The sequence below is a fragment of the Coturnix japonica genome, chromosome 38, assembly GCF_054131305.1.
Source record: "Coturnix japonica strain WE chromosome 38, WE-NBRP24, whole genome shotgun sequence".
NCBI classification, from domain to species: Eukaryota; Metazoa; Chordata; class Aves; order Galliformes; family Phasianidae; genus Coturnix; species Coturnix japonica.
Window position 1 is genome coordinate 3,845,264 of NC_140700.1, and position 13,131 is coordinate 3,858,394.

Here is a 13,131-nt window from a genome sequence, read left to right on the forward strand (position 1 = left end):
CCAAAGCAAATCTTCTTGGCTCTAAGAAACAAAAACACACACACACACACGTTCCAGTAGAGAGTTAGCGCTTCTTGATTAACTGTTTCGGTGTCAGGAACTACTGCCTGATGTCCTGAAGTGAAGTCTGGGCCTATGTCCTGCAAATACTCAGCCAGCATTACCTTGGAGCACAAAGCAACTTAAAAGGAACCACTCATAGGGATGGATGTGGGACTTCTGGATGTGAAAGCACCAAAATGCTGCTGGATCCACGTGATCCTGTTATGCTGGCTGCTCGGCATTGATCTGACTGTGGTTCAGCCACTGAGCAGATGCATTGTGTAGGATAAGGTACTGAAAGTGCTAGAAAGCTATAGGCTCTACTTAATCTGAACAGTATTAATAAGTGTTACCGCACACACAGATTCAGAATGCTCAGTGTAGGCAGGGGAACTAATAGCTGCATTCCGGGAGTCTTCAGGATCCAATCATCTCTGTCAAAAAGGTTCACCAGCAGCTGCATATTGCAGCACAGCAGGCACAGCCAGGCAAGCAAAGTGCTGCTGCTGAGCGGCTCTCTTTGCCCATAGCCCTCTGCCTTGTGTTAGCTTCAGTGCAGTCAACTTCAGCACCAGGCAGAGGAAGCTCTGCTCCAGTCTCGGAGCTTCGAAACCGGAAAATGTGGAGGAGGATCAGTGGTAGATGGAGCATCTGGGAATCAAAGCAGAGCTAATGGAAAGCCAGCCCTGCATGAGGGAGTTCATGCGTCAGACTGCGTGTACAACAGAGCCAGCAGCCCATTTGAAAACCTGGGAATCAGGAGAGATCACTATGCATCTGCCATTTTAGTGCTGAACTCTGTGAGCTTTGGGCTTTTCACTACAACCAGAGCTGAAGTAACCACTGTGTTTTTTATTCTTTCCCTCTTTGCAGCGTCTGAAGAGCCTGAGCTATTTTGGGATTCGTCTGTACTACACTGAAAATGACACCTGTTACACACAGACATAAATGAGAAGAATTGCAAGCTCCTGGTTTCTCAGATACAGCTCTACCGTGGAACAGAAAGATAGGAGCTGGGGATGTAGGAGGGCAGTGTGGGGTGAAGAGCTGACCCTTGTGAACTGAGTATCCAGACAGCAGTACAAGGAGTGCACAAGGTTTGTTGTATCCGATGCAGACCTTCCAGTGACCAAGAGCAGTAAGTGCTTGGTCAACAAAATGCTGTAAGATGGGGTTTCTTACACGATTGAACCTATGGGACTTCAAGCCTCACAGATCTGCTTTGTGGGCAAAGCTGCAAGCGTTAACTGTTTCAGTTAATTGTAAGAGTGCTTCGGCTACTTAAATGAGTCATTCAGCGGTGATGCTCTGATGTAGGCCAGCATTTTGTGCAAGGTTACTCAGTCGGTTTCCATTACCCCTGAGTTATCTCAGAAGCTCAACCAGCACACAGAGACAGCTGTGTCTGCCTGCAGCTGATCTGCAGAGCCCCAGAGAGACAGCAGCCCCCAGGTGCTGATCCAAGAAGAATCGAAGCAACTGTGCCTTGCAAAGCACTCAGGTATGCAACTGGAAAACACACAGAGTGATGCAAAGCTTGGTTGGGATATGGCATTGTCTTTGGCATCTTCTGTGTTATTTTCTGCTGTCATGCTACAATGGCCTTAATAGCAATAACATACGGGGAGTGAAGTTGTGAAAATCTTAACGCTTGCAAATGTCATCCAATGCCTTGTGGTGCCGTGGGTGATAAAATAACCTTGGCTGTTCCCAGAGAAAGGTCCTTGATCTTTTTAATGGTGGGCAGAGCCCCAGTGGTGCTGAGCAGTGCTTTAACTTCCCGCTGGTGAAGGCTTGGCTCTGGTTCCACTTTAAATGCCATCAGCCACACCTTCCTCCCAACTGCAGGAAGCTGCGATTGTTAAAATCAGGGCATGTTCCTGTTTAACTAAAAGGCTGAGATCAAATAAGCCAAAGGCCTCGGCAATGCCAAACAAATTCCTGCCCAAGACTCAGCAAGTCTGTGCAGCTGGAAATGTGTGTAGTGCCCGACCTCAGCATCCACATGAGTGACGTCTCAACGCGTCACCCTGGGAGCAGGCGGTCAGGAGAGTGTGGGCAAGTGAATGTCGCATTGAACTGAGTAATAATGCTTAGCACAAAGGTTCTTCAGTTTGCCAATCAAGTGTCCTGAAAGCCAAGCAAGCGGTGATGCTTCTCAGGTGCTGACGTGGCATCCTGCGTCGTGTATGAAGTTAATGCAGTTGTGCGTATGGGAAGACTGAATCAAATGGAGGTTCGATAACTTGGCTCAGATTGCGAGTGGGTTCAGGGTCAAAGCTGAGAAGGAAATTTGGGAGTTCCTGTATTTTACTCTGGCTGTGCTTCTTGCTTAATTGAAGCCCTTATTACACAGAAGTTAATGAGAGAGACTTAACAGCCATCTGAAAGAGAAGCTGCCGGAACAGTGCGGCTTTTAGAGGAAATGGATAGGAAATTGTTTAGAGGAGGTACTTTCTTTCATTTTTCAAAGAAAAGCAGAAATAAAACTTGCAAGTTTTGCTTCTGTTCTCACGTGGACATAAGCAATGACAGGTGGGTCGTGGTCCTACAGTGCTGTCCTATCAGAGAGACAGTCTGGGTTTCAGGAACCCAGCTGGGTCCATGGGGGAATGTTCTGCATATTGTGCTGAATTTCCTCCTGCTGCAGCAATAATAGGAAAGTTACCAAGTCAAACCTTTAGGTTTAGCATGTTGTTGTGTTGTTTTGCTTTTCCTGAAAGGTTTATTGCCATCCAGATGATTTTCATTAGTGAATGTCAGAGGAATGGCTTCTGGAGTGTTTGCAGTGATTCCTGGCTGTGATCAGCTCAACCACCATCGCTGTGACACACGTCTTTGCCAGCCCAGTGTGTGCACACTGTGGTCCCATCCAACCACAGAGCAGGTAGGTGTATAAATAACAATACAAACCCTTTCTGGAGCACTTCTGGGCTTGTTTTTGTGCACCTACCCAGGTGTGCAGGGCAAAGAATTGGCTGCTTATAAAGTTCATTCTGTTCTCACTGTATTGCAGGCGTTGTTCAGCTGTTGGGTGGGTTCTCATCATCCTCTCAGGGTTTGGGGGTTTCATTGAGATAAAAAAAACAGAGGTGTGGATTAGATCCCAACAACCAAGGGTGTATTGGTGCTGGGTTTTGCACAAAATCTTTGCGTTTCCTGTGCAATAAGGCAGGCGCCAAAATGGAAACCTGAAGGTGACGAACCCGGCCGTCCCTTTGAAAAGCTTTAGTCTGGCATTTGCCCTTTGAAGCCTTAAGAAAATCCCAGCTGGAAGAGCTGAGATCTTTTTCAAAGGGGATGGCACCACAGGAACACAGAGACTGCTTCCAAACAGAGTGAATGCCCTCTGATGAAGTCAGGTTTGGGACATCAGCAGCCCCCAGCTCAGCTCCCTGCCTTGCAGTGATCCCGGCCCTCCAGTGCTGTGGGTTTTGCTCTCATCCAAATCCAAGGAGCCAACAGCCCTGAGACAAAAGTAATTATTTCAGCTATTAGCTGCTAAGAATAGAGCCCGCGGGGGTGCTCTGCATGGCTGAGGTGCACTGACAGCACAGTTGGAGGTAGCAGGGATTGCAGTGGAAGCACAGAAATAGCCGTTCTCCGCACTCAGCACTTTGAAGCTTCATGAGTCACTGAAATACACGGTGAGGGGACAGGTAGGGGGCAGAGGAAATTACCCCCTCCCCCTTTACATATGAGATAACAGAGCATTTCCCCTAAGGCAAATTGCTGGATTTTGGGGTGGGGAGAACAGTGTTTTGATGAGGACCTGGGGAGAGCTGGCTCTCATGTGCATCTTAACATCTTGCAATGGTGCTGTTAGGACAAATTGTTGCAATACCACGACATGTTTTCACTCCATACAGCTGCTAAGGGGGGAGTTTCCTTTTATGCTGTTTGTTCAGCGCAGGGTACGATACATTCCTGCTCCATGACTACGTTTCCAAGCTACATAGTAAAAGGAATAATAATGAGAGTCAAAGTTGTACAACTGTTTTTGCACAGCAATCTGCTTGTCATTTTAGTGCTGGATTTCTCCAGCTATTGTACAGGAGAAAACAAAAATAAATAAGATAAAATAAAAGGCTGATTTGTATAAAAAAACACCCTGCCCAACCAAAACAAACACACCCAAACTGGAGCTTTGAAATAGAGCTGCTGTATCAATCCTGAGTTCAGCTACAGAAAGGGTCAAGCTAGATAGAATTAAACATCTCAGCTGGAGCAGGGACAGGGCAGCAGACAGCTTGCTAAAAATAGATTAATCCTAATTACAGCCACACTTCTACTTTTCCAAGGTTTCCTGTTTCACATGGGGACACCAAGGCTGTGAATGGATGGAGGGTCGCTGAGCTCAGCCCCCAGCACTGGAAGGCATCTGAGAGCCGAGCTGACCAGCAGACCTCACTGAGGTGAGACCTCCCCCTTCCTGCTCTGCAGGAATAACCCTGCACTGTCACTAACCGGGCTGTTGTTGCATTCCTTCAGTGCATGCAAGTCTTGCCTGAGTTTTGTACCTTCCTGTTGTCCTTGAAACTGGGATTGTAAATTATTTTGGCCGGCGATAAACTGTCTTTGCTTGTCCAGCGTTGAGCTGCTCTGGCCTCTCAGTTAAGGCTTCTAAAAATAAGTAATTATAAGATATTATCTCCTTAAAATACTCGTTAAAAAGAGGATCTCCCATCTCTTTTTTCTCCTCAAACTACTCTGCTTCTAAGCAGTGTTCTTTCAATCTGCTTTCTTCCGCAGCCATTCCTACAGCAGGAGAGCACAACAGCCTCAAATGCAGGCCTCGTACTTTGCACTTACACAACCAGAATCACTGGAAGGCCACGAGTAAGGTCTAAAATCCAAGCTGCCATTAAGAAAACAGTTTTGAACTTAGTTTTTATGAAAGCAGCCTGGTTACTTTTCCCAACGGGGAACTATTTTATAAACAAGTCCTGATTAAAAGTTGGACTTTTCTATATTATTCCCAGGAAAACACAGACAGTTTCATTTTTCAGTATGTTTTTGGTTTCTTTATTTGACCAATTCTGATTAGTCATCTTAACCCAACTGTAAGACTGATTTCCCTTTCCAGAATGGGAGACCTTTTTGTTTTCAGCGATTCCTTTGGCTAATCCACCAAGTAGAAAACAAAACATTCAACGTGACAAAACAAAACAGATGAAAAGACTTTCAGCTTTGCTCACCTTCCTGCCAACTATTTTTCTTTAAAGACACACAGGGAAAACAAAATGCAAACCAACCCCTTCAGCCTCATGCACGACTGTATGGTTGTACTCCTTTAAAGGGGAAGGAAGGACTGAGGATGAGCACTCTGCAGTGGCCAAGGTCTGGGTTTAAGCCTCTGAACCAGCATCTAGTGCTATTCATCCCCCTGAAACAAGGCAGTAAGGGTATATTCTAGCAAAGGTGTGAATATTTAAGGCTTTTTTCTAATGGGTTCATAGGGTTCCCACAATTTATTTGCCCAAACCACTGCTTTTAAATGTCATTTTATGCTTCTTACAGCCAGCCTGGGAAAAGGAGGCATTTAATACATCAAAAAGCCAAGAGTGGTATTTGTAGCAGGCCTCTGCCTCCTCATTTATACCTGTGAGCGTGCAGTTCTCTCTTTGGAAGGCAGCACTGCCTCAGTGCACTGTAATATACCGAAAACAGCTTGGCAGAATCTCTCCTTCTGAGGCCTTTGTGCTGCCATCCACTGCTGCGTTCTCTGAGCAGGTTGCACTGAAAGATAAATAGCAGAGTCCCAACATGATTTAATAGAGTTTCCGAAACCTCCTGTCAGCAGAAGCACTGCTTGGCAGAGGAACTTACATTTTTCTTTGAATTTTAACTCACTCCAGGCTTCACTTGCCCCTTTGTTTAACAGGTTTTCCCCAGGCTGGAAGGTTTCCACCAAGTCAAGAAGATGGTCGTGTTTGGGATGGTCAGCCTGATCCTGTGCCTTGTGTCAGCTCTGTCATATGGGGAAGGTGGGACAGCAGCCTTTGAGCTGAAATCATCTGCTTTGCCTCCAGAGCACTATTTCAGATTGGTGTTCATAGAACTATTGCTGAAAGCCATTTGTGAACTCAGTGTTGCTCCTGTAAATGGTATGGTGAGATATTGCAGCTCTCTTAGGCTGTTGAGGACTAAAAGGTGCCCATGGGGTGGGCAGGTCTTCAGCAGTGACCGTAAGATAAGACCCCACAACACAAGATGCTTCACACCATACCACACTGGCTCAGGTTAACCTGCAGCCCTGTTTTCCACACATAACCATGGTAACCCGAATTATCTGGCAGAGGTGCACACCAGGCCAATTTGTCACATCTGTTCCTCCAAACCCATCGTGCCTGCATCGTCTGAGCCTGCACAGAGCAGGACATCTCTGAGCTTTGCTATTCCCAATGCAGTCCCAGCACAGACAGTGGGAGGTGGGGAGGAGGAAGAGGAAGAGGACGAATGCCAGTGCAGTTCATGCACAATGCTGGCTCTCAGCAGTACGATTAGTTACTTGGCAACACTTGGCAACGAGAGCAAGGTGTGTCAGAGTGGATGGGACACAAACACACGCACCAGCAACAGCTCCAGGAGAACTCACAGCTTGTACAGCTCGTCTGGTTTTGCCATGGAGCACTTAATTGAACGAATTAAGTAACACCTGGAAGCAGCCTCCCACTGAGCACGTTACACAACAACCGTGTTGCCCATGTTTTCCATGCAATGCCAGTTGGTGGAACTGTGTTCAGCAGAACAAAAGTCGCCTGTCCTGCCCTTCTCATGCAGCTGTGGGGTGGATGGTGCAGCACTGAGGGGACAGCATGAATTTCTGCACTGAAATGGAGGGATTTCAATGGCTGCTGCTGCTCAGGAAGTGCTGTGGATGTGCTCAGTAGTAACAACTAACTGGTATTCCTTAAATGAGGAATTAAAGACTTTGGATTTCCTGAAACCTGAATCATAAGAGAGGTTTTGCAAGGCTTTACTATAGAACCAAATAACACCAAAGGGGGAAAGGATGCATGTAAGGCTCCTGGGGAGGGTGGAAAATACATGTATTCTATTGTAAACATATAAACATGGTTTCCATGCTCATTTCTTGTTGCACGACTGTAATAAAGGGGTTAGTTTTATGTCTGAGACAAGGAATTGCATAGAAAAGTAAAAGCTGGTGTAAATGAGCTGAGTCCCAGCCCTCCCTCTGACATACTCTCCCTCCTTAGTTTCACCTGCAGGAGCACCAGGCTTTCAGCTGCTCAGAGCCATTCTATCCTTAGCACTGCCATGAATGTGTTCTGCACTGCGAGTCCAGAGCTCCACAGCTGCAGCCCTGGAGTGGGAGCTTTCCTTGGCAGCTCAGGGTGAGACGTGGGCGAGGGCACCAGCGGAAGGAACCCATGACACCCTGACCCTTGTGAGCACACGTTTGTTTTCTGCACTAAAACCAGCAGACCCGCCGAAATCTGGGTTATATAATACTACTGCTGCCTCGAAACGGGGAGGTTAAAATGAGGTCGTCCAAGATGGGAGCTGCCTGCAACCCACAGCCGCCTTGGGAGGACGATCCGCTGCTTGCATCGAGCCTTGCACACAGGGGAGCACTGCAAACAGAAACATACAGAGAACAGAAGCCAGGATGCTGGAAGTCTCCTGAGTTCTCAGGGTGTGGAATCAGGCCGGTTGCTTTATTTGCATCTCCCTGTTTACGTGACAAACTGTGCTGAGCAGGCAGCGTGACGGGCTGCGGTCACAGGGCACTGCAGAGCTATGGGGTGCCAGATCCACACAGCACAGAGCAGCTCTGTGCTGCAGCCAGCACCAGGTGTTACCCTTTGGTGCACTGAAAAGGGTGCAAGGTCTACATTATTCCTTCCATAATCGCCTGATGATCATTACATTGTGGTTAAGGGGATCCAGGTTAGAAAGTATAGGACTGTAACAGAAATACAACATAATTCTTGCTTTAAAGGCAGATATTTTCCAGAATACCAATGCAAAGAATGGAAGCTTCCTCCTTTAAATGCATTTCAGAGAGCAGAGGGTGAGGAACATGGGGCTGCTTGAAGGGAGCAGCTTGGGGTGAGCACATCAGTGAGCTTCAGCAGGGGGTGTTTGGTGATTGAATGGCTGGAGGGGATGATTGTGATGGACCATCATAGAATCACAAGGTTGGAAAGGACCTATAAGATCATCGAGTCCAACCAAATCATGCTGCTGCCGAGCATTGCAAAGAAAGAGGCAAAAATCATGTCACCAAGAGCATGAGTTTGTTTGAGGAAGGCCTACTATCTCCTAACAGCATGTGAAAGCACCTGGCTTCATATTGCAATGGGAACTCTTACCTTCAAGGCACTTAATTTGTTTCCTGATCCTCCAGCTTCTCTGCTGGTGCCAGAACAGAGCAGTGAGGGCTGCAGGCAGGACAACTTCATCTTGGACAGCAAGAGATGGACAGTGCTTCTGTCCCACCATCACTGAACTGGATACATGTGGGATGATTGCTGAGCACAGAAAGAAGCTGAAGACAAACCACCTACCTGCTGAAGGCAGAAGATCAGTGCTGCTCCAGCCTTGTTGGTACCTATGGGTTTTAGATCCTGCTGCAGGATGGAGCCCTGTGTTGTCCTCCATAGGGTCCCATTTTATGCAGGCAATGTAACTGCATGGCAGCCTTCAGTATCAGCACTTCCTTCTGTGTTACTTGCTGCTTTTCAAAGGGAGCTGAGAACCCAGAGGGGCAGCCTGGGCAAGGCAATGTTGCAAACCCTGCTTCATGCTGGCAGAGCAATGCTAAGGCAGGGAGTTAAAACCCTTGCATAGGTAGACCATGAAGGATAACATAGCAACCCATAACGTAGGTAAGAAGCACTTTGCAAAGGAGCAGCGCATAAAAAACAAGCCCGAGCAAAAGGAAACTTAAGCCTCTTAAATATTAAAGTTCCAAAATTAAACCCGTGTTTATATAACAGTTGGGTCAGTGCTGCAGAACATTGGAGTTCACAGCCTTGCACCAAAAAAGGATCCGGTGGAGCCAACAGCTGCTCCCATGAGGTCTGCAGTCACCCCATTAAACAGCACAACCCTATAGGAGCCTACCCTAACCCTATAGGAGCCTGCCCTAACCCTATAGGAGCCCGCCCTAACCCTATACAGCTTGGCTTAGGGGCAGCCAGAAACTGGCCTGATATCCCCACTCATTACAGGTGATAGCGCAGCAATACAAGGCAAATACACACAAAGTAAGGAGAATAACTCCATGAAGTCTCTCTGCTGCTGAATTATCTTTAAAAAACCCGTCTAAAAAGCCCCGCAGATAAACCCCGTACTTAGTATTTTCTAAGGAAAGAGCACAAAAGAACTTAATCCAAAGTAAATATTTAACCAAACAGCAATTAACTAACAATGATGGATTGTAAACAGCGCTGAGCTGCGCCTCTCCCTCTGTTTCTCTGGGCTACAGCTGCCCTAAGGGGGGGAAGGCAAGTTGACTGAGTCAGGTTTGTCTCTGCCACCACGTCGCTATTAAAAGGCTCCACAAACAGAAACGGCATCGGATGTTCTGAGAGCGAGGAAAACAGCAAAGAACAGAGCAAAGCATCGCTGTAAGGCCTGATGGAACAGCTGCCCTTGGGAAGGAAGGCTAAGAAAACACGAAGCTGTAAAGGAACTGCTTCCCATCAGGGCAGCCTTGTGTGCCTGCATCCCATTTACACAGGGGGAAGTAGGGATAATTATTAAGTATAGAACATATTCTCATAATTATTAATTGAATCATTACGTCCCGTTTGTTACTGTTACGTTCCATTATTATGTCCCATTTGGACAACTGTCATCCCCCCAACAGATCACTACATCCATAATAATAATTAGTACTTATTAGTATTGCTGTTATCTCTTATTTCCCAGCTCCAAGTGCCTTTGCAACCTGGCTGGGCTCTGTCCATACTCCCACCTGCACCAGGGCCCAGGGTAAGGGGGGGGTGGAGGGGAGTTATGGGGCAGGGGATGCTCCCATAGCGGCTCTTTCCCCCCCCTCCACCCCCGGCCCTGCCGAGCAGAGCAAGCGGCCGCTTCTCCCCCCCCCCGCACCACGCAGCAAGGTCACCCCGCTCTGCCTACACGTCCCAAGAGGCCGTGCCCCCCCCTTACAGCCCATGGGGGGGTCGGGAGGGGGCGGCGGACGGGCGAAGGAAAAGCTCCGTATCCACGAGTTCATCCAGCGCAGCCTTTTTTCCTCTCTCCTTTCTCGCAGGACGGTGCGTCGTCGGGACATGAAAGATCTTATTAAATCCTGAACGGAAGAGATGAACCGAGCTTGGGAGGGGGGATCTTCTGCAATTCAAAAGCAAATAAAGCATCGGGAGATGGAGGAGGAGGGATCCGGTTCCGAAGGTCGGTGCTACGAAGCTACAATCACCGCTCTCTCTTCGCAGCTCTGCACCCGCAGCCATCGGTGGTGCCGCTCCCTCTCCCCCCTTAGGAAGCAGAGCGATAATCATTCCCCATTTAATGGATGGGAAACTTGGCACAGCACAGATTAAGCGATTTGCTGACAGCGCGTAAGAAAATTGCACGAGCGGAGCATTCTCTCAATTATACCATCCTTCTAACTGCATAATTTCCCTCTGTGATTCCAAACACCGAATGTACTCCCTGTGCGGAGTTGCATTGCTGAATGCAAAGAGTGCAGGCAGCATTAGCAGCACCCGTGCATCCTGCTGGGATGGTTTAATCCTTGCTGCAGCACCTGGGCACGGATTGAGGTGGGCAGGGGTGCAGCTGTGACTTATGGGGGGACCAAAGGATGCTTTGTGCTGTAGTCCATGCAGGAGGAGCATCCATGGATGCCCCATGGGATGGAGGCAGCCTGGAGGGCAGAGCTGAGCCCCTGGGTGCAGCCACATTGTGGGTGTGCAGCGCTGAACCCAGCCCTGCCCCGCTGTCATCCCACCCTATGTCAGGGCCATGCCTCGTTCCAGGCTCCCCTGCCCTCATTTGAATTGGCCCGGCCTCTTAATCTGCTGCTAAGTGGGACTGCCGATGAGCGGCCGAGATAAATTTAGAATGAAATCTTTGTATGGGTCAGAGGAAAAACACTGCAGCCTCTGGAATCCAAACGGAGCAACTGAGTGGCTCCTACTGCAGCCTGAGGGCTGGGAGGGACAAGGAGAGGAGCTGGGGGGGGGCTCTCAGTGATACTTAGACGTGGTCAGCCAAGGCTCCAACCCTACAAACCCATTCGGGTCTGATAGACCCAGGAGGTGTTTATATGCAATAAGTGCTGCATCACTCCAGGACCACCAGCTATGCCACAGCTCTGCTGTTCCCTTACAGTTCTGCTAAGCTGTTAAATTGTTTTTAAACAAGAAAATAATAATAATAATAATGGTATTAGTGGTGTGAAATCCCCCCATGAAATCACACATCTGCTTCCCCTGCTATATTCCCAACACCATTGAAAGCCATTTTATCGTGCACTCATAAATGGTACGGAACCAACACAAGGAAAGGAAAAGAATCCTCTGAATGGTTTCCCTTTAATAAGCTATTAGGACCTTGTACTGCTAATTAAACTATTAATTAGATGTCTTATCATCCCCAAACACGTTAACACGTTGCCAAAGCAGCAGAGGAGCCTCTGGGGCAGATAAGGAAGGGAGGAAGATGCAAACGTGAAGATTAACAAAAAGAGGAAGAAAAATCACAACTAAAAGGAGCAGAAAAAAAGGCAAATAAAGAACTCGAGGGTGCATTATTGAATTTACAGGGATAAAAAAGATACACAGGTTAGAAATAAACACCCCAGGGATGCAGGTCTGTCCCATGCAAGACACAGGCACTGAAGGGCAGCAGAGCTTGCAACGACCTGGGTGCCAGCCCTGCTGTTCTAGCATAGCACAGCCAGCAGATAGCAGCATTGCTATACATATGTATGTATGTACATACCCCAGACTTGCTGTTGCAGCTCCTAAGTGGTGTAGGAACCTCAGAACACGCGGCCTGAGCACTTGGTGCTGCTGGAAGCAGAGCACAGCAATGCTGACCCAATGGGCTGCAGCCTGTGTTAATGCTTACACACTGCAGTGCTATAACAGGATGGAAAGAACCATGATAAAACCAAGGTAACAAAGTCACAACAAATGAGAACGAGCCTAAATACAGCAGCCACAGATGTAGAAGGAAAAGAACTGCTTACCTTTAGAGGGATACAGGTCAGTAGAGAGCTCCAGCAACAGATAACCTCACACCTCCACTACCAGCCCTTATATGAGGTGTGGGACCTGACTCCATCCTTTCCAGTCATTCAGGTACATTGCATGCACCTGAGCTTCCCTGGATTAGCCCTGCCTTCCCACCAGCTGCTCAATTACTGGTTCAGGCTGTGATTTAGCATCTCCACTACACACACATGTGAAAATTCAACATGGGAGCAGTGCTTCCATGCATGAGATGGGCTGTTCTGCTGTGCAGGGCTCACCTGGTGAGGTCGTGCTGGTTTTGCTATGCACACCACGGAAGATCCGCTGAGAGAAGTAGTTAATAAGACTTAATTAAAACTGGCTCGCTCTGATGGATTTGATTGGCTTCAGCAACGCACTGTGTGGCAGCTCAGACTCAAAAGTAACTCTCATTGCTGAATGAAGTCTCTGCATTCAGCCTGGGGAAGGGTCTGGGGCTGCCTGCATGGCACCAGGGCTCCATTCTGCTTTGGGTTGATGCATAGATGTGACACTCAATGGCTGGGTCACCACTGAGCAGAGGAAAAGCCTCATCCCCAGCAAGATCCACAAGGAAGAGATGCAAGAGGGCTGATAGGAAGGAACAACAGCAGCTCCTTTGCCTTGGCTGGGCTGAGCAGCCCACAGTCTATGCTCTGTGCCCACCAGGATGTCCCTGTGAAGCCTTTTGTTTTCCCCCAGCTGCTGTTGGCTGCTTTGTTGTTGTCTCACTTTATCTGGAGGACTTTAACCAGAGCTGTGAAAAATGCACCTGAGCTTTGATTAGATCTCTCCTTTCTGATGCAGCAGATAGTGCTGATTAGATAAGCAGCTGCCAAAAGGAAACAGAAAACACAGGAGGAAGGGCCTTCCC

The 13,131-nt window shown here is 48.0% G+C and overlaps 1 protein-coding gene and 1 long non-coding RNA gene across 22 annotated transcripts in view; one reads left to right on the forward strand and one right to left on the reverse strand.

The window, feature by feature from the left end:
- The window catches only part of LOC107324778 (membrane cofactor protein-like), a 32,482-nt gene extending 21,828 nt beyond the window's left edge, over nucleotides 1-10,654 (forward strand). For 8 of the 21 annotated variants that reach the window (XR_014938654.1, XR_014938643.1, XR_014938641.1 and 5 more), the window contains 6 exons: nucleotides 916-1,543; nucleotides 2,766-2,929; nucleotides 4,344-4,457; nucleotides 5,927-6,029; nucleotides 7,263-10,008; nucleotides 10,292-10,654. The gene's annotated coding sequence lies outside the window, so the exon portion shown is untranslated. Of the gene's footprint in view, nucleotides 1-915; nucleotides 1,544-2,765; nucleotides 2,930-4,343; nucleotides 4,458-5,926; nucleotides 7,135-7,262; nucleotides 10,009-10,291 lie in introns of those variants that run through there. The other 13 variants (XR_014938644.1, XR_014938651.1, XR_014938655.1 and 10 more) reach the window with 10 other exon arrangements.
- On the reverse strand, nucleotides 7,135-12,864 carry LOC146754802 (uncharacterized). Its single transcript, XR_014938669.1, has 2 exons — nucleotides 12,236-12,864; nucleotides 7,135-12,125 (listed from the first exon to the last, which is right to left on the reverse strand). It is a non-coding gene; the product is annotated as an uncharacterized LOC146754802 (long non-coding RNA).
- Between the last annotated feature and the right edge of the window lie 267 nt (nucleotides 12,865-13,131).